The following is a 26,359-nucleotide window of genomic DNA, read 5'->3' on the forward strand; positions in this document are numbered from 1 at the left end:
ATATTTTTCTAGTATGAGCACAAATTTCAATTGATTTTTCTTGTGTTACTGTTGAAAATGCACAAAAACAGAATTGTAGCTCAACACTTCGCCAAATTACTACATGTTTGTCAACGCAATTGAGCGCTCTACGAATTCTCATGTGATGGCAGTTGGCTGCAAGGTAGCAGGAGACATCGCATGATGTCGCTAGGTCAGTGACCCTGACTGGTCTGTTGCTTGTTGCTCCGAGCCTGCCTTGTTCTGCAAGGGTCGTGTAACTGCAACGACAAGGATCTCAGTGGTGGCTGAAAAAAAGTTAAGTATATCTTAGTTGAACCAGACCACTGAGCTGATTAACAGCTCTCCTAGGGCTGGCCCGAAGGATTAGACTTATTTTACGTGGCTAAGAACCAGTTGGTTACCTAGCAACGGGACCTACAGCTTATTGTGGAATCCGAACCACATTATACCGAGAAATGAATTTCTATCACCAGAAATAAATTTCTCTAATTCTTCACTGGCCGGTCGGAGATTCGAACGCGGGCCTAGGAGAGTGCTAGCCGAGTACGGAATCGACCCATCCAATGAGGAACTTAAAGAATTTATAGCATCATGGTAAGGTGTTTTTGAAGGACCAATGCCCAGCGAAAGAGCGTCTTCTTCGGGGAAGACCCCAGCAGAGAGCCTCTAGTATCCAGCCACCTTGAGCGAATCCTCCACACTACAGCTATGTAACCCTCTTAGAGGAAGACCACCTCAGAGCAACGAGTAAATGGTCATTCGGGGCCAGTGACTTCATGCTGTTACCAGCCACCTTATGGTGCGCTTCATGCACACAAGAATCCCTAGAACCACCTTTTTGGGCTGCATGGGCTATTCCAAGACTGAGATCTCGGGCTGTCACAAGAGCAGTTTGATAAAAACAACTTATCAACTACGGTAATGATGATGAAATTTGTCCATACTATTTTCTGTAAATTCACAAGGCCAGAAAGCCTAGTGAAATGTGTTATTACCCACGAAAAAGATAATAATAATGATAATAAAACTAATAACAAAATAAAATACTCTAGAAATGTTGAAGTAATTCTGAGAACTGCAAAGTATGAATTTTATTCAGACGGATTCGCATAGATTTCAGCAGCTTCGGTATCATTGCTGTTTATTACACACGCTTGTAATATTCATTGTGGTCAAACTATTTAAGGTAAATCTTTGACTAAGGTACAACAAAACCCCCTAGATGAATAAAAATAATGACAAAATCCATTTGATCGTTTTTCCATTCTTTTTTATTTTTTAGTTGTTGTTGGTTACTGTGACATAGATGATATTTCTGAACTTTCGATATAGCTGAACTCACGGTTAAAGTGCATTAAAGAATATACAGTAGGTATACGTGATGGTGAAGTTATGAGGAGGAAATAGCTCAAACTATATAGATAGTAAAGAAACCTAAAAATTATATCTCATGTTTAAAATCCTTATCAGTTTAATAGCCTTATAGTTTTAGCTATTTGTTCAAATAAGATGTTTTCGGCAAATTCCGAATACCAAGGTATTCAGTCGGGCCTTTTATTAAGAGCGCACAGTCCTGAAATAACTTGGGAAATACATGGCACCTGGGTTCTTTCATTAACCGATAATTTGCTTCTAATTACCGTGGGGTCATTAGTAATTTATGGGAGTAAGAGAGAGAGAGAGAGAGAGATTTCAAATATGATAATCTATCGTTAAACATTCCATATTATAGTCTAGTGGTCAATTTTTTATATAAAGGGAATATAAATTCATTTTATCTTTGTTACACAACTGTAGATAAATAGAATCCAGTAAGAGAGGCACTGTCCAATTTTATATTGTTTTCTTATAATAAACGAAAATTTTATGTGATAAAAGGGATTTAAGAAGCAGGCGGATGGATAGAATATTACCACTTAAAGCTTCAGTGGTAAAGTAATAATAATAATAATAATAATAATAATAATAATAATAATAATAATAGTATTTGTAATGGTATTACCAAAGAAAACAGACCCGCAGTGATTTATATGTACAAATATTTTTAAAGAGTTTGACCACAAACGGGTTTCGAGAATCTGCCCGATTCTCCTTTTCAGTCTAGAACAGAATCTCGAGACCTTTTTTTTTGTAATTTCACTTTTTAAATATATTAGTACAGTTGCATAACTACTGAAAATACCATGAACATAACTGTCATTTTTAGTATCATTATTATATTTTGAGAGATGAAAATTTGTTTTGTTGAGTTTTTCCATTTTTGTGACCTGGCGATCATGAAAATAGTTAATATAATAATCAGTGTCGGACAGAATGATGTTCTCGTCAATGGGACGTTTTTTTCAATGAATTTCTGTTCCAAAGGAATGAAATTAGATAATGATGCTTTTCCTGAAGGCAGATAAAACACGACCATTCCATATTTCTCACAATTTCTATTTTTACCTCAGAGGATAACATGTTCAAAAGCTAGAAATATATCGTCATATCTGTTGCTCGATAGAGACAGAGCTCCCACACATTTTACAGCGAAGCTTAGTTTTATAAACATTTCTTTTTTTTTATTTAGGACAGATAAAGCAAAAGCATCATAAAACAGTTTTGTAATTTATCACTTTAAAATAGTAATGCACGCGTAACAAAACAAGCATTTTGTAAAACCATTTACATTATCAATGAAGTCTGCTTTTCGTGGTGTGACAACTACATTTCCCTATCATGCTGAACAATTATCACGGAGCAGTAGATCTGTTTATGCCTGATTTGATGAATATTTTTTATGTTTGTGCATTAACTGAACTAGAGACGGCGTAGAAGAATGTCATGGGATCAGTGATTATGTTTTCTCTTTGTATTTTCAGATAGGTGAGACTCCATGAACACCAGTATGAAAAGACAAAGTCGCAACCAGCTTAAGCTTCACTTTTTGAAGAGGATTAGGTTAAAAGTAAGCAATCCCAAGACACCCGTGTTCTTTTCTGATATCGGAGTGCTGATGAATATACTTTACATAAGATTTTCTTTAGTTTTCGTTGGGAGGAAGTACCATAAAGATGAACAGTAGCTTTATTTATACTACTCCTAAATGGCCTCGATGGAAATGGAAAGGCTAACAGGACCTTGTACATGTTACAGCTAAGTTTAATTTTGAAAGGTCAAGATGAAAGGTATAATTCCGACGGTCAGTTAGGACAATTAGTAGGTAAAAACGAAGGGAGGCAGGGAGCTGTATCTTCCGATTATGCCTTGTGAAATCTAAGCTAAGGATAAAATATTTTTATCAGATGTAATGCTAAAGAAACTGAATATTGTAAATGTTAGGCAGCATGTGGTTCTGCAGTTCAGTAATCCGTGTAGGCTTCGTAAAACTAAAGCTGGGGAGAATATTTTATTCTGCGGGCTTTCAAGGTTCATCATCAGGCTATATGACAAATAAGTACATAAAATCCCAGAGTACAGCAACAGTTGTCTTGAAGAAATAAATGTAACTAAGAGCAGATTAGAAACTGATGCACTAAAAAAAAAAAAAAATAAAGTATTGGGAGACTATGACTGAAATTTACATAAATGATAAAAAGTCAGTCCACTTTGTTTTCCTTATGTTACAGTGTATTTCAGTGTCAATCTCAAGTTCCAATTTATTCTCCCTTTAACTTTATTCGTCTTTATTTAAATTTATTTGTGGAAGACAATTAATATTGTATTTTCAGTGACGTTAAATCATTTTTGTCGTAGAGATTTCCAAGTAGCCGCTCTGCTAATAAATAAATTTATCTGCATGTGGTCCTGTCTATTTTATTTAGAACCAGACGAGTGCGGAATAACAAAAGATATAAAAATTGGTGGCCAGAACCGTCACCTTATGTATACTGCTCTTCGTATGTATAACATATCTTTATTATCAAATTGGTTGGCATAAGTTTTTCAGTTATATATGACAGTTTGTTTTCTGAGTTTTTATTTCATACTGCGCTCAAGTTACAGAGAAATACTGCAAAATTAACGTTAATTCAACTGTTTTGCTACATGACGTTGCATCATATAGTGAATGCATTCGGCGTCAGTGTATTGCATATTCGACAGGCAGTCGGGCACTTAATTTATACTTACACAAACCTAACATGTATCGGGAGTTGATTAATAGTTGCAAATCTGCCACACCTAATTTTCTTTGACATCTCAACTGACCTTGAGTATATAATTCTGGATTTCTGCTTGAGTATATAATTCTGGATTTCTGAGAGAGAGAGAGAGAGAGAGAGAGAGAGAGAGAGAGAGAGAGAGAGAGAGAGAGAGAGAGAGAGAGAGAGAGAATGAATGTAGTTGAGTAGAGCACTTTTCGTAGCTTAGATAATTGCTGTATTCTGCAACTATCAACTACAACACAGCTGTGTTTTTAAATATCTGAAACAGCTTCCTATCAAAGCAATTCAGGGTATGGACAGAAGTATGTAATTGCAGGGAAAACCATTGTAGACTCCACTCATTTTGGACGTTCATTTTGGCAATCCGTTGTAGTTTGGTCTGGGCGAAAACATTGGCTTCCATACGGGAGCATTTTTATAAAATTTACTGTGTAGTGGTAGGTCAACTAGTAGGGGGCTTCAGTCAGTTTATTCCGAGACTTGCATTGTTGCGGAATTGACTTGAATGGTGTACTGTGCTATTTCTTTCAGGGGAATGTTTCTTTTATTAATTTGTTCGCCAATAGATTTGTCCCAACTATTAATCTGAGTGATACGAGTTCAGGCGAGACGCAGGTATACTAAGTTTGCAGCCCGCCCAGTTAAATTCTCAGGTATACTGTTCATGTATTAAAGTTTCATGTAATTTATGACCTGCGGCTCAGTTGACAGTGCCTCTGCCTTTCACTGGAGAGTCTTCGGATCGATCCCAGTGTCAGGTAGAAATTTATACCTACTGCACACGTGAACGTTTTGATTTCCATTATTATTATTGTCCTGTCAAAAATGACGGCCATATTAAAATGTTTTTGTAATTGCAATGTACTTTTGATATACATTTGATATATATTTCCGTTCTCAAGATTGTGCGATAGTTCAAGGTGTGGTTCTTTACCCCTGGACTATCTAAGCTGCAAATTGAAAATTATACGTAGTGATACAGAGGGCTTCATACTGTGTACTGACTAAAGACTGTGGTGCTGCCCAAGGTTTGATAAGAGATTTTTATGGTTAAAACTCAACGAAAAGCAACTGAATAGTCAATGATTGTAAAGTAATTGAGGTGTGCCTGTACATAAACAAGTAGAGAAAAAAAAAAAACAAATAACAAATAGGGAGATGAGCTGTTATCAAGTTTTGCGTTAGTAGTATCTTTGTCTCCTTATTTATTTAATTTTGTGTACAATACTCTAGCCTATGAAATATTCAGGTTGAATAAGTTTTCTAACTCCTTCACATTTGTTATTTATCTGAAAACATCTGGGTTTTCATTAACATCATCTTCGGTATTATCTGTACAAATATATATATATATATATATATATATATATATATATATATATATATATATATATGTGTGTGTGTGTGTGTGTGTGTGTGTGTGTGTGTGTACACATATATATATATATATATATATATATGTATGTATATATATATCACACACATATTACGTACTTAACTACGGAGACACAAAGAAAAGTACATAAGCCGGCTTATGTATAAATGATGATGCCAGCTATTCAAGTAAGTACTAAATGTATACCGATGAATCACCCTGCAAGTCTTATAATATCTTGCTTTTCTTAAAATTTGCTCCATACTTTTTTTCCCCCTATTTATTCCCGTGCTCTCATTATTGATACTGATTTTGTGATGGAAATCCGCACTCAGGAACTGAGAGTTCGTATGCTTTGCCACCGACTTTAATTTATTCACAACTTCGGTACGATTTATAACCCCTAGCCATCGCCTGTATGTGACATCGTGCTGTGACCTGACTTACCACTGTAATGGATAAATTGAATTCCGTTAATTAACGCATGAAAAAAGGGTTCAATGAATGCGAATAATATATTGATTTTTTATTCAAGAGACCATCCCTTATTTCAATGGCCCTCGTTCAAGATTCGATTTTTGTCAAAAGAACGAGAGTGACCTTATCGCGCTATATTGCTGCTAGCAACTAGCACTGATGATATTATTCACGAAGTTTGCTTTGTTCTCCAATAAATCCTTATTCAAATGGAATACCATCTGTGAAACCGCCAATATCTAACCCCCGTAAATGACAGTATGTTAGTTCTCAGTATTAATTTAGATTTAATTTTTCGTTAAAAATAAAAAAAGGTACATAAATGTACACACGCTCATATATATATATATATATATATATATATATATATATATATATATATATATATATATATATGTGTGTGTGTGTGTGTGTGTGTGCGTGTCACATAAAAATTGAAAATTACTTTATGATGAAAGTCGTAGTCTTGATATCTCTTTCTAAGTATCGTATGAGGTATTCTCATGTTCTTTATCCGGAGCACCGTTGTGGAATTGCAAGAAAAAAAAAAAAAAAAAAAAAAAAAAAATATATATATATATATATATATATATATATATATATATATATATATATATAATTTCTTTAACGAGAATACCGACTTGATATGAAATATAACACGGTATTTGGCAGCTACAAAAAGTGCTTTAACTGAGTGCAAGATCATTGGCCGTACTCTTTGGCATTTCAAACTACATACAATGAACAATCTAAGACTACGATGAAGACTTCGTTGTTTTACAAACAACAAAGCTTAACGGGCTATAAAACCATTTTAATGCATGCAGAGGTCATTACATTCGGATGAATTCTTCAGGTGAGGAAAGACAGTCCAGGATTAACTCAAGGACTTCGATAAAACAGGGCAAGGTAAAGGCTTGTGTCAAGAGTGTAAAAACTTGAGTGTAAATTAATGTGTTGTCCATAAATATCCTTGAAACTACATTAATACAACCAGCAAAGGAAAATAATATTAATCCTAACATAGGTTAATACACTCTTGACCTAATTCGACACAAGATGTTCAGCAGTTAATGATTATAAGTATTAGACACTAATTGGTGATATCTTTGTAGCTAAACATTATATTCCGAGGAACTGAAAGCGCCACCAGTATTTAGTGTTGCTAGAATTTTAGGTACCGTTTGCTAGGTTTCCCATATCGACAGCGGCTACGATATTTAACGTCACCTACGTCAGATATTTTGTTTTACTAATCCTGGACATTGCCTGATGTGTTTAACCCTTTTGCCATAAAGCTGTTGGAGAGTTCTCCCCCGGTTTTATGGCTGCTGCTACTCGCAAGTTTTATTTGATTTACTGCTTGATTAATTTTTGTAATTAGCATCGAAATTTTCGAGGGCATCAGCCCCAGCAACTTACCATTTCCATCTCTTTGCTCAAGTGTTTAAATTTTAGTATTGTCTGCTGTTTGTTTATGTATGCATTTATTTGTTTAGTTGGTTATGTATATATTTATTTTTCGTACTTACTCTACATGTTTTACTGTATATAAGCCTTTTTTTCTCTGAGTTCATTTTCCTATTATTTTGCTACATGAGCATACAATTTATGTCGAAGACTTATGCAAGTCAGTAGTCATTTGGGTGTTTCATTTCAGTGTTTTTGTTCACATATTTCTTTATATTTCAGATAATTAAACTACTTACATGACATCTACATCATGACATCTACATAAATTTAAGTGGATGCATGAAAAAAGAAAGGCCACTGCAATAAATAAAAGGAGAAAAAGTTTCTGTATGTCCTTCGGACATATATGTGTACTTGCACATGTGTCTATACATTTAAACATGTATATTATCAAATATTTCGCTCGCATTGCCAGTGGGAAAAAATTAAAGGCCAGAACAATAAAATGAAAGGTTCTGACATTTTATGAATTTGTTATTCACTTTCCGTTGACAAAAAGGCATATGTTAAAAGCATCGTCAATGAGGAAATTTAAGAGATGTATTCCAAATTTTCTGGATGTCTTTCTCAATTCTTGGATGTATGATGGGCAAAGCTATAAGTTGAAGGGTGAGATGGTATTCGCTAAGAAATCACCTGTTTGATGGTTGTTCATTGGGTAAAGGTGAATTTTCAATGGTCAATCGCAGAGTGAGTTGTAAACATTAACAATGAAATAACTTGTTAGCAAGCAATTTAAATGTCCACTGAAATGGAAGTGTCTTTTCAGGTTCAAAAAGATTAGTGCCTTCATCCGGATGGTGGCTTTAACGGTGATCCTGAGGTGATATTTGACAGTGACATGAGTTAAACAATGGTGAGTTCAAGCATGCAAACGTACTAGTAAAGCCGTAGCCCGTTTGAGTGCAGGTTAAATGTTAGGGAATGTAAAAGTACCGCTTTAGTTTTTGAAATTTCGTTAGTGCTTCCAGGAAATACTAGCATAGATGGTAAACAGTCGAACATACTTGAAACACCATACAAAAGTTTAAAGGGATCCTTGATGCCTGTTGCTATCGAACAGTCATGATATAATCGATATTGCTCGATGTTGGATCATGTCCCCTTCACAGGAACACGGCGAATTTTTATTTCGGTCTTAGTAACAGTAAGCTGCTGTGAGCTTCTCGATGATTGTTGAGTCGTCTACTGTAAAAAACCGTAACTTCTACCCCGCCACAACATGAAAACTGTTTCTGAGCCGTTATCGACCGTGTAAATTGATTATCACAGGTTACAGTTTCCTTGTCCTTGACCGAAACTCTTCCTTGATTAATATAGACGACTTAGGATTCAGTTCACCATTAGGAACAGGAAATGTTTTGCTAATTTGATTTGAATAATATAATAATAATAATAATAATAATAATAATAATAATAATAATAATAATAATAATATCTTTATCTTAAGATCAATAAGAAGTAGAAGGAGAAGAGGAGATAAACAAACGACTGACATTATAACTGATAATAAAGCCGATGAAAGACAGGAGTTGATATTGATGAAAACATACACGAACGCAAGTAAAGTGTAAAGTGAGTGTTGCCTATATATCTTGACGGTTCCGACAGGTAAGTTGTTTTCTACAAGTCTCCGGTGCCAGGTCGTTCTGGCGCAGAATTTCGTTAACGGTGCATAGTCCTGAAATAGCTCGGAAAATACATGGCGTTGGGTTCACTCATTAACCTTTAATTCGCCGCTAATTACCTCTGACTCATTAGTAATTTATGGGAAAAGGAGAGAAAGAAACAGACAGACTGCCAAACTAACGACTTCTTTCGATAAGAGAGGTAAATCTTATTCAGAAAATGTGTTAAATGTTTTATAAAATAATGATCTTTTTAAATGCGACTTTCTGCTGTCCTATACCCGTGAGCCCTTTAGAATAAAATAATTGAAACCGTTGTTTTAGATACTTTAGCTCTCTATTTCTTATTCAAGCTTGTATCTCATAGGAAACAAAATTTAATCCTACAACTTAAGCCGAAATGGTTAATTAAAATGGCTTAACGTATTTTCGCCATAACTGAAAGGAATAACCTTTGAAAAATGCGATTCATTTGAACTTTTTAACTTGGTGACATTATGAAAAATAATGATGATGATAATAATAATAATAGTCATTAAGCTCGGTTATTACCTGTAATGTATCCTTCCAGGCTTATGAAATGACCAACAGTACCACCCACCGCAAGAGGAGAAATAGAGATCATAAGTTTTCTAACTTGAATTTATCTACGATAACGCAGAAACCAGAGCTTCCTCTATAGAGAGATTCCCCAGAGTATCTTAAGTCAAAATTTTATTCTGGACATAGAAATCTACGAAATAGTCCATATTCCTGTTGCAACCGACTATTTAAGGTGTATCTTTGGGTACATAATGCTTTCTGTTAGATATCTATGAAAGCACCTCGCTTCAGACAATATTGATGAAGGTAATAATGGGACGAAAAATAATGGTTAATAAATAAAACAAAAGGAAAACGTTGAAAACGATAAAGAACAGCTAAAGAATATTAATTAGAGCACAATGGAGCAGATGTGATTTCTCAAATCTCATTGATTATAAATTACCTGGTGTTACAAAATCACTGGTAATATATACATGTATATAGTGAGAGAGAGAGAGAGAGAGAGAGAGGACCTACTGGTCACTTTCACTAGACAATTATGCATTCTTGATAGCCACATGACCTCTAAGACTCTCAACTGCCTTGCGCTCTAAACCTATTTTGGAGCGGGAAATGAACGGAACTGACAGCTCTCGTGGCAGATTTCGAACCATCGCACAAGGGTCCCAGGGAGAACACACTAACACATTTGGGTACGCCTATCACTGTAAGCCCACATGTCGCTGGAACGTGTGTGTGTGTTGGTTTAAATCCTGCCTGGTGGAATGAAATTTCACATTTAAGCTTGTGGCGTTGAGCTTGCCCCCTCCCCTCCAAAGAAGCACAAGGAAATGAGAAGTCAGGAGATGAATGTGACTATTAATATATATATATATATATATATATATATATATATATATATATATATATATATATATATATATATATATATGTGTGTGTGTGTGTGTGTGTGTGTGTGTGTGTGTGTGTGTGTGTGTGTGTGTGTAGTGAGGAAAAAAAAGAGATTGTTAATTTTGAATAATTATAGGCTTAAATCATTGTGAGTTATGTAATATTTAGAATGGTAGACATAATTTTTTTATTTTCAAGTTTTGTTATCATTTACACACAATATTATTCACATAACTAAAAAGAAAATCAGAATATGTGGTGACTAAATTACCAACTAATCTCTTTGAATGGACATTTTATTGTGTCCCTAATATTTGTTCCTCAGTGAAAGACTTTTTCAACAACATTCCCACATCCATTGTTTCAATATTTTTCTTGTTCTCTCTAGATTATTCTTGTATTCAAATGGTATTTAGGTATCGATGAATCAATTCCTAAATTCCATGTAGGGAAAAATGCCCAATACGTTTTGATGGCATGATTCACGCCAAATATAAAGCACAAGTTTATCGCGCAGGTAGTTGGAAAGTAGCGAGAGAGGCGCGTCTCGCAGAGGTAAAGGAATGCCCGCTCTGGCTTGATTTGAATAATGGAGCCGGCCTGGGAATCTCACTAATTAAAGTTGCGAATTCTTGCTATCAGTTTATGTGTCAGGTGTAAGTGTAATTAAAATACCTTCGTGTGGCTACCTGGCGACTGATATACATGGCTATGAATTGCAGATGATACAAATTCGACGCGTTTAGTCGGGTTAGATTGCTGTAGCCCAGATGTCACCTGCTCTTGCTCAAACCGCAGTACGGTTGCTTAAACAGCCAGTGCAATTTCGTTCATCTTTGTTCTCTTAAATTTCGGGACACTTGAATGGTCAGAAGTATCTTATTTAGTTGCTAAAGCAAAGGAAGAGATGGAAATAATCAAAAGCTGAGCCTTAAAAAGATAATTTAATTAATAACAGACGTACGCTATATACATATCGGTATTTATAATTTATATATATATATATATATATATATATATATATATATATATATATATATATATATATATATATATATATATATATATATATATATATATATATATATATATATATATATATGTGTGTGTTTTTAACATTTTTGCCGGACATGTATTCGTAAATAGTTACGAAAGTAATGAAACACTCATACAAAATCCATTTACAATTTGTATTGTGTACCGGAATAAGCTATATCCTCTATTTCAGAATAAAGAGAGATCCACCCACCAAGGATTTATCTGTTCTCTAAATGGGCTTAAATAATAGGACTTTTAACCTCAACACATTTAATCAAATATATCAGGACCGCAATGGGGGAAAGGCCGGAATGAAATAAAACGTTATTCCATATAATATATATGTGTATATATATTCTAATATTAGAAATCATTCTAGAATGTGTAAAACTTCTATTGAAAGTAAGGGCAATTTTAGAATCGTTAATGATTAAACGACTCGTCTGCTTGTTAAACAGCCAGACCTCTGCCGGCACACTGTAGGCCAAAAAGTCTTTCGTCTTCTCTTCAGTCGTAACATTGCTTCAGAACAGGTCGGTCCGGCTCTGCTTACCTTTTGTATTAGAAATTTTTTAAGGTATTTTATGTTTTGTTTTTTAAGTTGTAGTTTTTCATTTTTCCTTCAGAAAATTTCTTAATTTGTAATCATGGCGCAACTTTATTTTAAAAAAAAATTTATATATATATATATGCTGTATATATACTCATGTATATATACATATAAATGTATATATACATATAAATGTATATATACTCGTATATATACATTATATATATATGAATAAAAGAACGCTGTTAATTAACCGCTATTAGTAGATAGATCTCTTTGCTAATGCGCAATCTAATCTAATTTATATTTTCACTCAAGGTAGTCACTTAAGTTTAGCATCCTTATGTAGATGGAAAATTCAATTGAGGATAGATACGTCTGTAGAAGAAACCTCATCCATCATAGGTAGAAATGGATTAAAGGTTCTCTGTTAAATTGAAAACTGTGTTAAAATTCGTTAAAAGTACGAGAAAATAAGACAGGTATTTATGCGAAATCATATTTCTGTTATAAAGTATAACTATCCGTTGCGGTTTGGGGAAAAAATGAACTCGTGAGATCTGAATCATTTTGGTTTGTTTATGTTGAACATTTCGACTCTAGAAACGTATTGACAGGAATTTACAGAATAATTAAGAAAGCTAAGTGCTATAGGTTTTCCAGTTGTCTGGAATGAACCAATTATTACTTTTTTACTTTAATTTGTATAAATACTAAAAATACACTACCACAACAATTATTTTTTATAAAAAAGACAGTTAATTATAATAAGTGCAAGAAATTTATTAAAATGTTTTAGTATCGAAAATACTTCTCCCATTAGATACGTCCGATGGGTCTTAAGTCCCTTGCTTAGCATGTTTCAGAAGAATTGCAAATCGTTGTAAATGTGAATGAAGAAAACAGGTCTAGTGTATTTACTTTTTTGGGGGGGGCGATAGCTTACAGCAGGGGTTTTTGACCTGTGGTCCATGGCCATCTTGGTGTCCGGGAAGGTGATATGAAAATTTAAATAAAAGATAAAATTGAATTTACTATCCTGCATTTTCATCTTTTTGCAGATGCGTTTCATTATCGTGAAAAATTTGTGCTAAAGTGTTCCCTCTTACAAGAGATTAACGTATATTTCCTCTTGCAGCGTACAGATTACTCCGGAAAACAACACTCCCAAGGATATAACCACACAGGCAGTACAGGTAAGGAATGACCTTACTTTGGACCCCCAGACAAAAGTAACCTTTTCGTTACACTCTTCTGGACAAGTGGAGGTGGTGCATCCTAGAAGCAGCATACCTGCGTATCCTCCATATTTCTCGTTCAGTTTTCCTGTGATTTAGGTAACAGTCAGCTGCAACATAATCCTGGTTGTCATATACTTTTTCTTAAATGATAGCCTACAGAATGTAAATGTTTCACCACAGTAACCTTGCTTTATCATCATATTCAAATGCAACTTAGTTCACTTTTCCCATACTTAGTTTCTTTCAATATTACTTCGTGCCATTGACAAGGAATAATTTTTTGTTAACTGCAGGATAATGCTTATACAGAAAATTATGAGCATACTCCTGATACTAAATCTCTATATAACATTGCCTTGCTTAAAATGACTGTAGACCCATAATGGTCCAGCCTTTTGGTTGAATACCTATATATTTACTTAATATATATTACTGCTTTATTATTCAGGCCTTTTTTGCCCTCCTGCAGTATGGCAGGATTGCAATCAATTGTCAAAATGTGGCAATTTTCCATGTATAGTGATCAATTGGTTGCCAACAGGCTGCATTTTTCTCAGTTTTAAGGAACAGACCCTTTGACCCCCAAGAAACACCCAAGACTATGCCTTACTTTTCGAGCCTTTTTTCTTCCCCTGCAATATTTCCAGATTGCAGTCATTTGTCCAAATGTGGGCATTTTCCATGCATAGTGATCAGTTGGTTGCTAATAGGCTGCATTATGTTCAGTTTGATGGAAAATTCCGTTTGACTCCAAAAAAACACCCAAGGCTATAGCTTACTATTCGGGCGCTTTTTTCCCCCTTGCAGTATAGCCGAATTGCTGTCATTTGCCCGAATGTGGCCATTTTCCATGCATAATATCAATTGCTTGCCAGTAGGCTGCATTTTTCTCAGTTTTAAGGGAGAGCCCGTTTAACCCCAAACAACATCCAGGGCTTACTATTCAGGCCTTTTTTGCCCCATGCTATATGGCGGGATTGCAATCAATTGTGAAAATGTGGCGATTTTCCATGCAGCATGATCAGTTGGTGGCCAACAGGCTGCATTTTTCTCATTTTTAAGGGAAAAGTCCGCTTGACCTCCAATAAACACTCAAAACCTTACTATTCGGACTATTTTTGCCACCCTGCAGTATGGCCTTATAGCAATCAATTGTCCAGAAACAGCCATTTTCCATGTATAATAATCAATTGCTTGCTAATAGGCTGCATTTTTTCAGTTTTAAGGAAAAGTCCGTTTGACCTTACTATACGGGCCTTTTTTTCCCCCTGCAATATGGCCGGATCGCAATCAGTTGTCCACATGTGGCCATTTTCCATGCTTTGTGATCAATTGCTTGCCAATAGGCTGCATTTTTCTCAGTTTTAAGGAGAAGTCCGTTTGATCCCCCCAAAACACCAAAAGGTATAGCTTTACTATTCACCCCTTTTTTGTCCCCTGCAATATGGCTGGATTGCAATCAGTTCTCTAAAAATGACCATTTTCCATGCATAGTATTCAATTACTTGCCATTAGACTACATTTTTCAGTTTTTTTTACCCCCAAAACACACCGTTACTATTCGGGCCCTTTTTAACCCCCTGCAATATGGATGAATTGCAAGATTTCCCAAATTTGGCCATTCTCCATGCTTATTGATCAATTGCTTGCCAATAGGCTGCATTTTTCTCAGTTTGAAGGAAAAGTCCGTTTGACCCCAAAAAACACCTGGTTTGCCCCCTTGCAATATAGCTGGATTATAATCAGTTGTCCAATGTGGGCATTTTCTATGCATAGTGATCAAGTGCTTGCATATAGGGTGCATTTTTCTCAGGGTTAAGGAAAAGTGTGTTTGACAATCAAAAAACACCCAAGGTTATAGCCTTACTATTCGGGCTTTTTTTGCCACCCCCTGCAATATGGCCGTATTGGAATCAATTGTCCAAAAATGGCCATTTTCCATGCATAGTGATCAATTGCTTGCCAATAAGCTGCATTTTTCTCAGTTCAAGGGAAAGTCCGGTTGACTCTCAAAAAACACCCAATGCTACTGTATGCGCCTTTTTTACTGCCCCCCCCCTGCAAAAAAGGCCCAGACTATTAAAATTGTCCAAACGTGGAAATTTTCCATGCATTGTTGTGTTCAATTCCTTGCGAATAGGCTGCACATTTCTCAGTATTAAGGATAGATACGTTTGACCCCCAAAAAACACCAAAGGCTATACTGTATAGCCTTACTATTCTGACCTTTTTTGCCCCTCCTCAGTGTGGCCGGATTGCAATAACTTGCCCAAATGTGGCCATTTTCCATGCTTAGTGATCAATTCCTTGCCAATAGACTATATTTTTCGCAGTTTTAAGCAAAAGTCCGTTTGACCCCCAAAATCACCCAAGGCTTAGCCTTAATGTTCAGGCCTTTTTGCCGCCCCTCCCCCCCAGTGTGGCTGGATTGCAATCAGTTGTCCAAATATGGCCATTTTCCATGCACTGTATTCAGTTGGTTGACAGTAGGCTTCATTTTTCTCAGTTTTAAGGAAAAGTTCATTTGGCCCCCAAAAACCAGCTAGGCTAAATCCTTATTATTTGGACCTTCCCTCCCTGCAATGTGGCCGGATGGCAATCAGTATTGCAAATGTGTCCATTTCCCATGGATTCTATTCAATTGCTTGACAATATGTGGCATTTTTGGCAGTTTTAAGGAAAAGTCTGTTTGACCCCCAAAAAACACCTAAGATTAGCCTTACTCTTCTGGCCTTTTTGCCCACCTGCAATATGGCCGGATTGCAATCAATCATCCAAGCATGGCCGTTTTCCATGCATAGTGATCAATAGCTTGCCAAAAGGCTGCATTTTTCTCAGTTTTAAGGGAAAGTCTTTTTGACCACCCAAAAACTAAAAACTTACATTCAGCCCCCTTTTTTCCCCTGTCAGTATGGCCGGATTGCAATCAGTTGTCCATATGTGGCCATTTTCCATGCATTGTGTTCAACTGGTTGCCAATAGGCTGCATTTTTTCAGTTTTAAGGAAAAGTCCGTTTTACCTCCAATAAACATCAAGGCCTTAGTATATGGGTCTTTTTTCCCCATGCATTATGGCCGGATTGCAATCAATTGTCCAGTTTTGGCCATTTTCCATACATTGTGTTAAATTGTTTGCCAATAGGCTGCGTTTTCCCCAGTTTGAAGGAAAGGTCTGTTTGAACCCCAAAAAGCACCCAAGGCCTTTTTTGCCCCCCTAAACTATGTGACCATTTTCTATGGATAGTAATCGGTGCTACTTTGGCGTGTTATCTACACGTTCAAAATATCTACAACGTCGGAATTCAACTTTGGCGTGTTATCTACAAGACAAATTCTAATTTAGCTAGTTATATACAAGGTCAAAATAACCAAAATGTATTTTTTTAATTCTTTTATTTCAGGATAAAATAAAAATAATATAAAAAATATCAAAGAGACATGGTTAAAATTTAATAACACTATAGAAAAAAAAAGTTATCGGTATACAGCACGCACATCACTTAAAAATGCTAAAAAGAAGTCTGGAGCTTCTTTTTTCATTATCCGCCAACACCAGTAGTCATGGTGTGATTGAAATGTTCCTTGATTGCAACCTCTCATTTTTTCAGTATACGAATTTTTGCATCAAGCCAAGATCTTTCAATGGCTTGTGTATGTGTTCCAGTGGTAGGATCGACGTAGTTTTGCTGATGGTTTACGGTAAAATGGCGGAAATTGAGTTGGTTCAAATTAGAGTACGCCGGCCATTCGTCAAAATGAATTATTGAACCTTCAGCTACTTCCCTCTGAATGATCGGTTGTAGTGTGTCACGGTCTCTTCGTGGAACGTAAAAATATCGGCAGTACAAACCTTTCTTCAAACCAAACACCCACGGACCATCTCTACGTCTGCCATGGTTGCGGTTATTGTCAACTTCAGCCTCACTATCGGTTGAATTTGGAGCTTGGTCACCTTGCAACATTCGACCTCTATTGTATTTTCGCCGTCCTGCAAAGCGTGCTTCATCGATTTGTACAGGCTCTTCTTCAGTACCAATCATTTGACCACGATTTTGAACTGAAACAATCACTGAACACACTTCGTGGCACATGTTAAACCAATCACATATTGCCTCACTACCTCTACCAGATGGTAAGAGAGGTCTTCTATAAAAAAAAAAAACAATCTCTAAAATTTGGCAAAGGGAAAGGTTGCAGTGTACTTTGTTATTCAAATCTGTGAAGTGAAAAAATACATTGCCTCTGCGAACGGAACGAAAAGTTTGACATCCACGGTTTCTGCAACGAAGAACAGGCATAAATTCACCATTTCGCCGTCTTTTCCGAGTGTCCTTCATCTCGCCACCACATTGATGACATGGTGAAACACTTTGTTCTTCATCTAAAAGCCCATGTCTTCTTAAAAAAGCCAAAGTCTTAAATTCGTCACTGGTTTCATTGTAGAATTCCTTTGCGAGCATCTTAAGGGCTTTGCTACAGACTAAGTTACAGAATAAAATTTTTAAGCGAATGTATAAGCCAGCAAAATTTAAGAAATGTAAATGACTGCCCTATTTTTTATCTTTTAAGAAACGATACAACATAGAAATTAGGCTTGTTACCCAATTAGATAGCAATTGGGAAATTCGGAGGCAATATAGCTTGTTACCCAATTATGAATTTAACAAACGACCCAACAAGCTATTTCTTAATCTAGATCTCAAACCAAAGTAGTTGCATGGCATGTAGATAACGAACCTGTGTAGATATCATACCAAAGTAGATTCGTGACATGTAGATAACACGCCAAAGTAGCACCTAGTAATCAATTGCTTGCCAACAGTCTGCATTTTTCTGTTTTAATGAAAAGTCCGTTTGACCCCCAAAAAACACCCAAATCTATAGCCTTAGTATTCGGGCCTTTTTTGGCCCCCTGCAATATGGCAGGATTGCAATCAGTTGTCCAAATGTGGCTATTTTTCATTCATTGTGTTCAATTGCTTGCCAATAGGCTGCATTTTTCTCAGTTGTAAGAAAAGTCCATTTAATTCCCAAAAAACACTCGAGGCTATAGCCTTACTGATTCGGGCCTTTTTTCCTCCCCTGCAAAATGGCTGGGTTACAATGTTTATCCAAGTGTGGCCATTTTCCATATATAATGATCAGTTGCTTGCCAGTAGGCTGCATCTTTCTCAGTTTTAAGGTTAAGTCCGTTTGACACCCAAAAAACATACAGCCTTACTATTCGGGCCTTTTTCCCCCTTGCAATATGACCAGGTTGCAATAAGTTGATCAGATGTGACCATTTTCAATGCATTATGTTCAGTTGATTGCCAGGAGGCTGTATTTCTCTGTTTTAAGGGAAAGCCCGTTTGACCCCCAAAAAACACCCAGGGCTATGCCTTACTATTCGGGCCTTTTTTGCTCCCCCCTGTAATATGGCCGGATTGGAATCAGTTATCGAATTATGGCCATTTTCCATGCATAGGTTTCAATGGTTTCCCTATAGGCTGAATTTTTTCAGCATTAAGGAAAAGTCCGTTTGATCCCCCCAAAAAACCCTTACTATTCGGGCCCTTCCCTCCCCCCCATGAAATATGGCCGGATTGCAGTCAATTGTCCAAATGTGGCCATTTTCCATGGATTATGTTCAGTTGCTTGCCAATAGTCGGCATTTTTCACAGTTTAAATGAAAAGTCTGTTTGACCCCAAAATAACACCTAGCCTTACTATTCGTGGGTCCCCCTCCCCCCTGCAGTTTGGCTGGATGGCAGTCATTTCTCCAAGTATGTCCATTTCCCACTCATTGTTTTCACTTGCTTGGCAATAGGCTGCATTTTTTCTCAGTTTTAAGGGAAAGTCCGTTTGACTCCCAAAAAACACCCAATATTCGAAGCTTTTGCTCCCCCCCCCTGCAGTAAGGCCGGACTGCAATCAATTGTCCAAAAATGGCCTTTTTCCATGATATTGATCAGTTGCTTGCCAATAGGCTGCATTTTTCTCCATTTGAAGGAAAAGTCTGTTTAAACACACAAGAAACACCCAAGGCCTTACTATTCAGACTTTTTTTTTTTGCCCCTGTAATATTGCCAGATGGCAATCAATAGTCCAGATGTGGCCATTTTCCATGCATAGTGATCAATTGCTTGTCAACAGTCTTTATTTTTGTCAGTTTTAAGGTAAAGTCCATTTGGCCCCTCAAAACAACCTAGGCTAAAGCCTTACTATTTGCCGCCCCCTCCCCTCAATACGGCCGAATGGCAGTCAGGTGTCCAACTGTGTGTTTCCAATGGATTGTGTTCAGTTGCCTGACAATTTTAACGGGAAGTCTGTTTGGTGCCAAAAAACACCCAAGGTTATTGACATATTATTCGTGCCTTTTTTGTCCCCTGCAATACAGCTGCATTGCATTCAATTGTCCTAATGCAGCCATTTTCCGTGCATAGTGATCAATTGATTACCAATAATCTGTATTTTTCTCGTATTAAAGAAAATGTCTGTTTGACACCCCAAAAAAACACCCAGCCTTACTATTTGGGCCTTTTTTTTTTTACCCACCAGCAATATGGCTGGATTTCAACCATTCTTCCAAATGTGGCTGTTTCCCATGTATAGTGATCAGTGGTTGTCAGTAGGCTGCATTTTTCTCAGTTTTGAGGAAAAGTCCGTTTGAACCCCAAAAAAACACCCAAGGCTATAGCCAAACTTTTCGGGCCTTTTTTGTCCCCCTGTAATATGGCCGGATTGGAATCAGTTATCCAAAGATGGCCATTTTCCATGAATAGTGATCAGTTGTCTCCCTATAGGCCGAATTTTTCTCAGCATTAAGGAAAAGTCCGTTTCATCCCCCCAAAAAAACCTTACTATTCGGGAACCCCCACCCCCTCCCCGAAATATGGCCGAATTGCAGTCAGTTGTCCAAATGTGGCCATTTTCCATGGGTTATGTTCAATTCCTTGCCAATAGTCATTCACAGTTTTAAGGAAAATTCTGTTTGGCCCCCCAAAAAACCTAAGGCTATAGCCATACTATTTGGGGGTTCCCCCCCCCTTGCGATATGGCTGGATGGCAATCAGTTCTCCAAGTATGTCCATTTCCCATTCATTGTTTTCACTTGCTTGACAACAGGCTGCATATTTCTCAGTTTTAAGGGAAGGTCCGTTTGAGTTCCAAAAAACACCCCTGCAATATGGCCAGACTGCAGTCAGGTGTCCAAATGTGGCCATTTTCCATGGGTTATGTTCAATTGCTTGCCAATAGGCTGCATTTTTCTCCATTTGAAGGAAAAGTCTGTTTGACATCCAATATTGCAAGATTGCAATCAATAGTCCAAATGTGGCCATTTTCCATGCATAGTGATCAATTGTTTCCCAATTGGCTTTATTTTTCTGTTTTAAGGAAAAGAACATTTGGCTCCCCAAAGCATCCTAACTATTTGAGCCTCCCCCTGCAATGCAGCCGGATGGCAATCAGTAATACGAAATGTGTTCATTTCCCATGGATTCTGTTCAAATGCTTGACATTAAGAGGCATTTTTCTCAGTTTTAAGGAAAAGTCCGTTTGATCTCCAAAAAACACCCAAGGATTTGGGCCTTTCCCTGCCCCTGCAATATGGCAATCAGTTGTCCAAGTGTGTCCATTTCCAATGGATTGTGTTCAATTGCTTGACAATAGGCTGCATTTTTCTCAGTTTTAAGGGAAAGTCTGTTTGGCGCCAAAAAACACCCAAGGTTATAGCCATAATTTTTGTGCCTTTTTTGCCCCTTGCAATATTACTCAATTGCAATCAATCGTCCAAATATAGCCATTTTCCATGCATAGTGATCAATTGCTTGTCAAACCTGCATTCCCCCTTAATGAGAGACTGCCGTGACGTAGTCGCATGGCTCCACCATGGAATATTCTTTCTCATGCTGTAGATTTGCGACGGGCAAGGGGCTTTCGAACGAGGGAAAGCATTCCCCTGTTTGAATCTAAATGTCTCTCTCTGTCCTCTTTTTTTTTCTACTCCTTTTTACTTCTTCCTCCAGCTTATTTTTCAATTCTCTTCCATCTTCCTATCCACCCGCTATGACTACCGCTTCTATATATGTATATGTATGTGTATATGTGTATGTATATGTATATGTGTATATATATGTACTGTATATATATGTATATTTTCTAACTCTTTGGTTTACATAGTGTGGATATTTCCACCTTCATTAAATTTCCTGTCTGTGTGAAAGGAAAGGGCATCATACCTTGGATTGGGGTTCATGTTCGAAGCTAAATGTGGGAACTGTGATTGGGAGCGTCACCCAATCCGATGATGTTTGGACCAGAAGGGTGTTAGTATGATGTCTCTGCAGCCTGGCATAGATACAAAATAAAATAGTACATCCCGAGGCCCAGAAGATGTTTCCACTGCCAACGTTTTGGACACACCCTTCAGACGTGCCGGTCGAAAATACAAGAAAATCCTGCGGTTTGTGTCAACTGTGGAGATGATGAGCATGGTATGTGCACAAGGGAACCTAAATGTGTTCACTGTGGTGAGGGACATGCATCATCATCTCAACAGTGTGATATATATTTATTTGAAAAAGAAATTCAGGCATTAAGAGTGATGGAAAGGATAACTTTTAAGGAAGCAAGAGAGAGAGCAAAAGCTAAGATTGTAAGACCTGGTCTAAGTTTTGCCTCAGTAGTAGTAAAAACCTAGAAACCAACAGAAAGAGACAAATAAAGTAATAAGAAGCACAAAGGTAGAGTCAAAAAGAATCGCTGAAAAGACGCCTAACAGATTCATCAGAATCTATTGACGATGGTAATGCGAAGACAAGGTTCAGTAGAACCAACAAGGAAGACGTCAACTTAGAGATAAGAAAAATTGAAGTGTCAGTTGAGACACCCTCCACCATCTGCCTCTTTGGAGGCGAGGCCAGCACTCGCTTGCCCGGTGCCAGCTTCTGTTGGTGCCAACTCCTCTTTGGAGGACAAACCAGCATATGCTGGTCCCCAGCGCCAGTCCTTGCTGGTGCTTCTGCCTCTTTAAAGGCAGAGCTGGCTACTGCCAGCAATAGCAAGACAGTTGAGGAGGTCTCTTTAGAGAACGCCTCTGCTCTCTCCGTCCCGATTGAGACAGAGAGAAAAGAAACAAAAAAACCGCTCAGTGTCAAAGACACTGAAGGAAAGGATGTTGGCTCTTTCAAGGTGGTTATTCCCCCAAGAAGCCAACAAAACTGATTAAATTGTCCTCCCAAAAAAAAAAGAACCCTCCCAATCTTGTAAAAGGAACCATACTGATGGTCCCAGACAGAAATAAATTCACTTCTATAATTCAGTGGAACTGTCAGGGACTCTGAGCAAAGTATGAGGAAGTGAAGCTTTTGCTCTATGAGCATTCTCCTGTTGGGGTATGTTTGCAAGAGACCATGCTAGGTGAATATACCCCTTGTCCTAGGGAATATGTTCACTTCAGAACTGAATTTGATTTGGAAGTGGGAAATCACGGTGATCCTCATCTATATCCGTCGAGATACTCCACACTACAAAGTAAAACTAAACACTCCACTTCAAGCTGTGGCTGTACGGATTAATTTAAGAAGGCAGTATACCATATGTTCCCTTTACATTCCACCCAATAGTCATGTCTCCCGAGAGGACTTAATATCCTTAATGTGGCAGCTACCAGAGCCATTTCTTCTTCTTGGTGACTTCAACAGCAGACATCCATTGTGGGGAGATGTAACATCAAACCAAAAGGGAATATGATGGCATCTATCGTAGAAAATGAAGATATAGGCCTTCTTAATACTGGAGAACCTACCCATTATCACATTCAGACTGGTACTGTCTCCTGCATTGACCTTTCAATTTGTAGCTCTAATTGCAGTGTTGATTTTAGTTGGAGAACAAGTGATGACTGGCATACCAGTGACCATTCTCCAATTATAATCAGCACCAATGATGATCCACCTATCCCAAGATCACCACGATGGTGCTTAGAGAAAGCAAATTGGAAAAAATTCGAAGATTTGAGTGAGCTGGAAGGGGATGCCAAAGATTTCCCAAGTGTAGATGATGCCATCGATCTCCTCAATGGAACTTTCCATACTGCTGGCTTACATTCAATTCCTCGAACTAAAGGACTTTTCAGGAGACGGCCAGTTCCATGGTGGTCAGAAGAATTAAGGCTGCTGCATCGAGCTACAAGGTCATCATTGACCAGGTGCCGTAGACATCGCACTGTGGATAATGTCATCACTTATAAACAGTGTAGGGCACGATTTCGAAAAAGCTATGAAAGCTGCCAGAAGACAATCATGGGCAGGATATGTATCCTCTATTAACAGCAGAACACCAGTCAGCAGCATTTGGAAGAAAATAAGAAAATTCAGGTAAATTTACACCCAATCCTCCTCCAGTCCGTAAAGTAAATAATAATCATGTCACTGATGCCACAGAAGTTAGTAATATATTTTCTGAACACTTTGCTCGAGTCTCTGAAAAATCAGATAGTTCCCCAGGACATCATTTCAGAATGATGGAAGAACAACAGGTACTTGATTTTTCATCAAACAAAAGTGAATCTTACAATATGCCTTTTCTGAAAGGGAATTTGACTCTGCTTTAGCCAGGAGCAAGAACACTGCCCTGGCCCCTGATGAGATTCCTTATAAAATGTTTAAACACATTTCAAGGAACACAAAACTTTTATAATCAGCATTATCAATAGAATATGGGATGAAAGCAGCTACCCTAGCATATGGGAATTGGCAACCATGTTACCATTTCTTAAGCCTGAAAAAGATCCTCTTCTATGCAGCAAGTTACCGCCCCATTGCGTTAACTTGCTGTTTGTGTAAATTAATGGAAAAAATGGTAAATGTAAGGCTGATGTGGTATTTAGAGCACAACAGTATCTTAACACCTTCTCAGTGTGGCTTGAAAAATGCACTCCACACTGGATATCTTACTGCAACTTGAAACCTCTGTCTGTGAAGCATTTGCCTCCAAACAACACCACATGACAGTGTTTTTTGATATAGAAAAGGCATATGACACTGCTTGGAGACATGGAATTCTCAAGACAATGCATAATAGTGGTCTACGAGGAAAATTACCTTTATTTGTCAGATCATTTTTACATCGTAGGTATTTTAAAGTTAAAGTTGGCAGTACTTTATCAGAGAAAAGGTGCCAAGAAGAAGGTGTTCCCCAGGGCAGTGTTCTCAGTGTAACACTTTTTGCTCTGGCCATAAACAGTGTTACATCTGTTATTCCAAAAGAGGTCTTAAAGACGTTATTTGTGGATGACCTGTCAATATCTTTTGCTGCCACCCGGATGACTGTAGCTGAAAGAAAGTTACAATTAACGATAAATAAAATAACAAGTTGGGCTGAGAAACAGGGTTTTAAAATCTCTGTAAGTAAGACTACTGCTGTCCACTTCTGCCGGATTGGGAGTACATCCTGATCCAGACCTCTATTTGTATGGCCATAGAATCCCATGTGTAGAACAAACTTTATTTCTTAGGCCTAGTTTTTGACAGCAGAATGACTTGGGTACCCCATATCAAACATATCAAAGCAAAGTGCCTAGAAGCTCTACACATCTTGAAGGTGCTGTCTCACACCAGTTGGGAGCTAGTAGAAATCTTATACTAAAGCTTCATAAAACCTTAATTTTATCAAAGCTGTCGTACGGTTGTGAAGTATATTCTTCAGCCTCTTCATCTAACTTAAAAATTTTAGATTCTGTTCATCATTCAGGTATTCGTATAGCCACAGGAGCTTTTCGTTCATCACCAATATCTAGTTTGCTAGTCGATGCAGGAGAAATGCCCCTTGAACTCTATCGTCAGTCATCATTGCTTCCGATACTGGTTTAGAGTGCAAAGACTTCCCAAATCTCTGGCTTTGCTGTGGCAAACAGAAATATTTTTTAACAGTTTTTATGAAAATCATCCAAGGTATCCTACTGGGCCCTTTTAGCTATAGAATTAAAAAGATTTTAGAGGATACAAATATTGGAAAAATGTGGCATTTCCTTGCGTGTATCCCATTACTCCTGTCTGGAAGGTACCTGCTGTGAAATTCTGCAGGTCCTTCAGTGGAGCAAAGAGGATAAATCTGATGAGGAAATGAGGGCAATATTTTTAGAGCATGCTTCAAAGCATATGAATACAAGATTTATATTTACCGATGGTTCCAAATCCAATGCTGGCGTTGGTTATGGAGTTTTTAGTGAATCTTTTAACCGAAGAGGTGCGCTTCCTTCAGTTGCTTCAAACTTTACAGCTGAGCTGTATGGCATCTTAGTAGCACTGGAACATATTGCAATACTCCCAGTGTCTGGCTACACAATATTTTGTGACTCTAAAAGTGCCTTAGAGTCCCTGGAAGTCTTCAATACTGATCATCCCTTAGTGTTGAAGATCTTGCAGTGGATCTTCTTGCACCATTGTAGAGGAAGCATTGTTTCTTTTGTTGGGTTCCTGCCCATGTGAACATATCAGGAAATGAAAAGGCAGACCAGCTAGCCAAATCAGCAGCACAAATTCCGATACCCAGAAAATGTCCTGTTCCATATCGTGATGCATTCCATATTATATGGAAATCCATCCAGCAATTATGGGCACTTCAGTGGGACAGAGTAGGCCCCAATAAAATGAAAGAAATCACTAGTCAGACACACCCTTGGAAATATGACCTAATGCCAAGGAAGTGGGAGGTTGTATTGTGTAGATTACGTATTGGCCATACACGTTTAACTCACGGCTTTGTGATGAATGGGGAGAATGAGCCTTCTGTGACGATTGCTTGGTTCCACTGACTGTTAGGCATTTGCTGGTTGAGTGTCCCAGTCTGGTGGAACTTAGGAATCATTTTTATCAAATAGCAGTGAAGCAGGTGGTAATTATAACATGGCAAAACTGTTGGGAGATAGTATGTGTATTAATAATGTTATCTCTTTTATCAAAGAAGCTGGTCTTCTCAAATATATTTGACAGCTGTTTGTCTTAGTA

General features: G+C 37.4%; 1 long non-coding RNA gene and 1 pseudogene across 1 annotated transcript in view; one reads left to right on the forward strand and one right to left on the reverse strand.

Annotated features, from left to right (window-relative positions):
* LOC136834951 (uncharacterized) overlaps positions 1-26,359 on the forward strand; it is a 207,905-nt gene that overhangs the window by 176,559 nt on the left and 4,987 nt on the right. The window contains exons 3-5 of the long non-coding RNA XR_010851936.1: positions 2,865-2,950; positions 8,243-8,329; positions 13,265-13,322. This is a non-coding gene — a long non-coding RNA (uncharacterized lncRNA). The remainder of the gene's footprint in view (positions 1-2,864; positions 2,951-8,242; positions 8,330-13,264; positions 13,323-26,359) is intronic.
* Positions 16,623-19,248, reverse strand: LOC136838365 (uncharacterized; annotated as a pseudogene).

This window comes from Macrobrachium rosenbergii, chromosome 4 (genome assembly GCF_040412425.1).
Source record: "Macrobrachium rosenbergii isolate ZJJX-2024 chromosome 4, ASM4041242v1, whole genome shotgun sequence".
NCBI classification, from domain to species: domain Eukaryota; kingdom Metazoa; phylum Arthropoda; class Malacostraca; order Decapoda; family Palaemonidae; genus Macrobrachium; species Macrobrachium rosenbergii.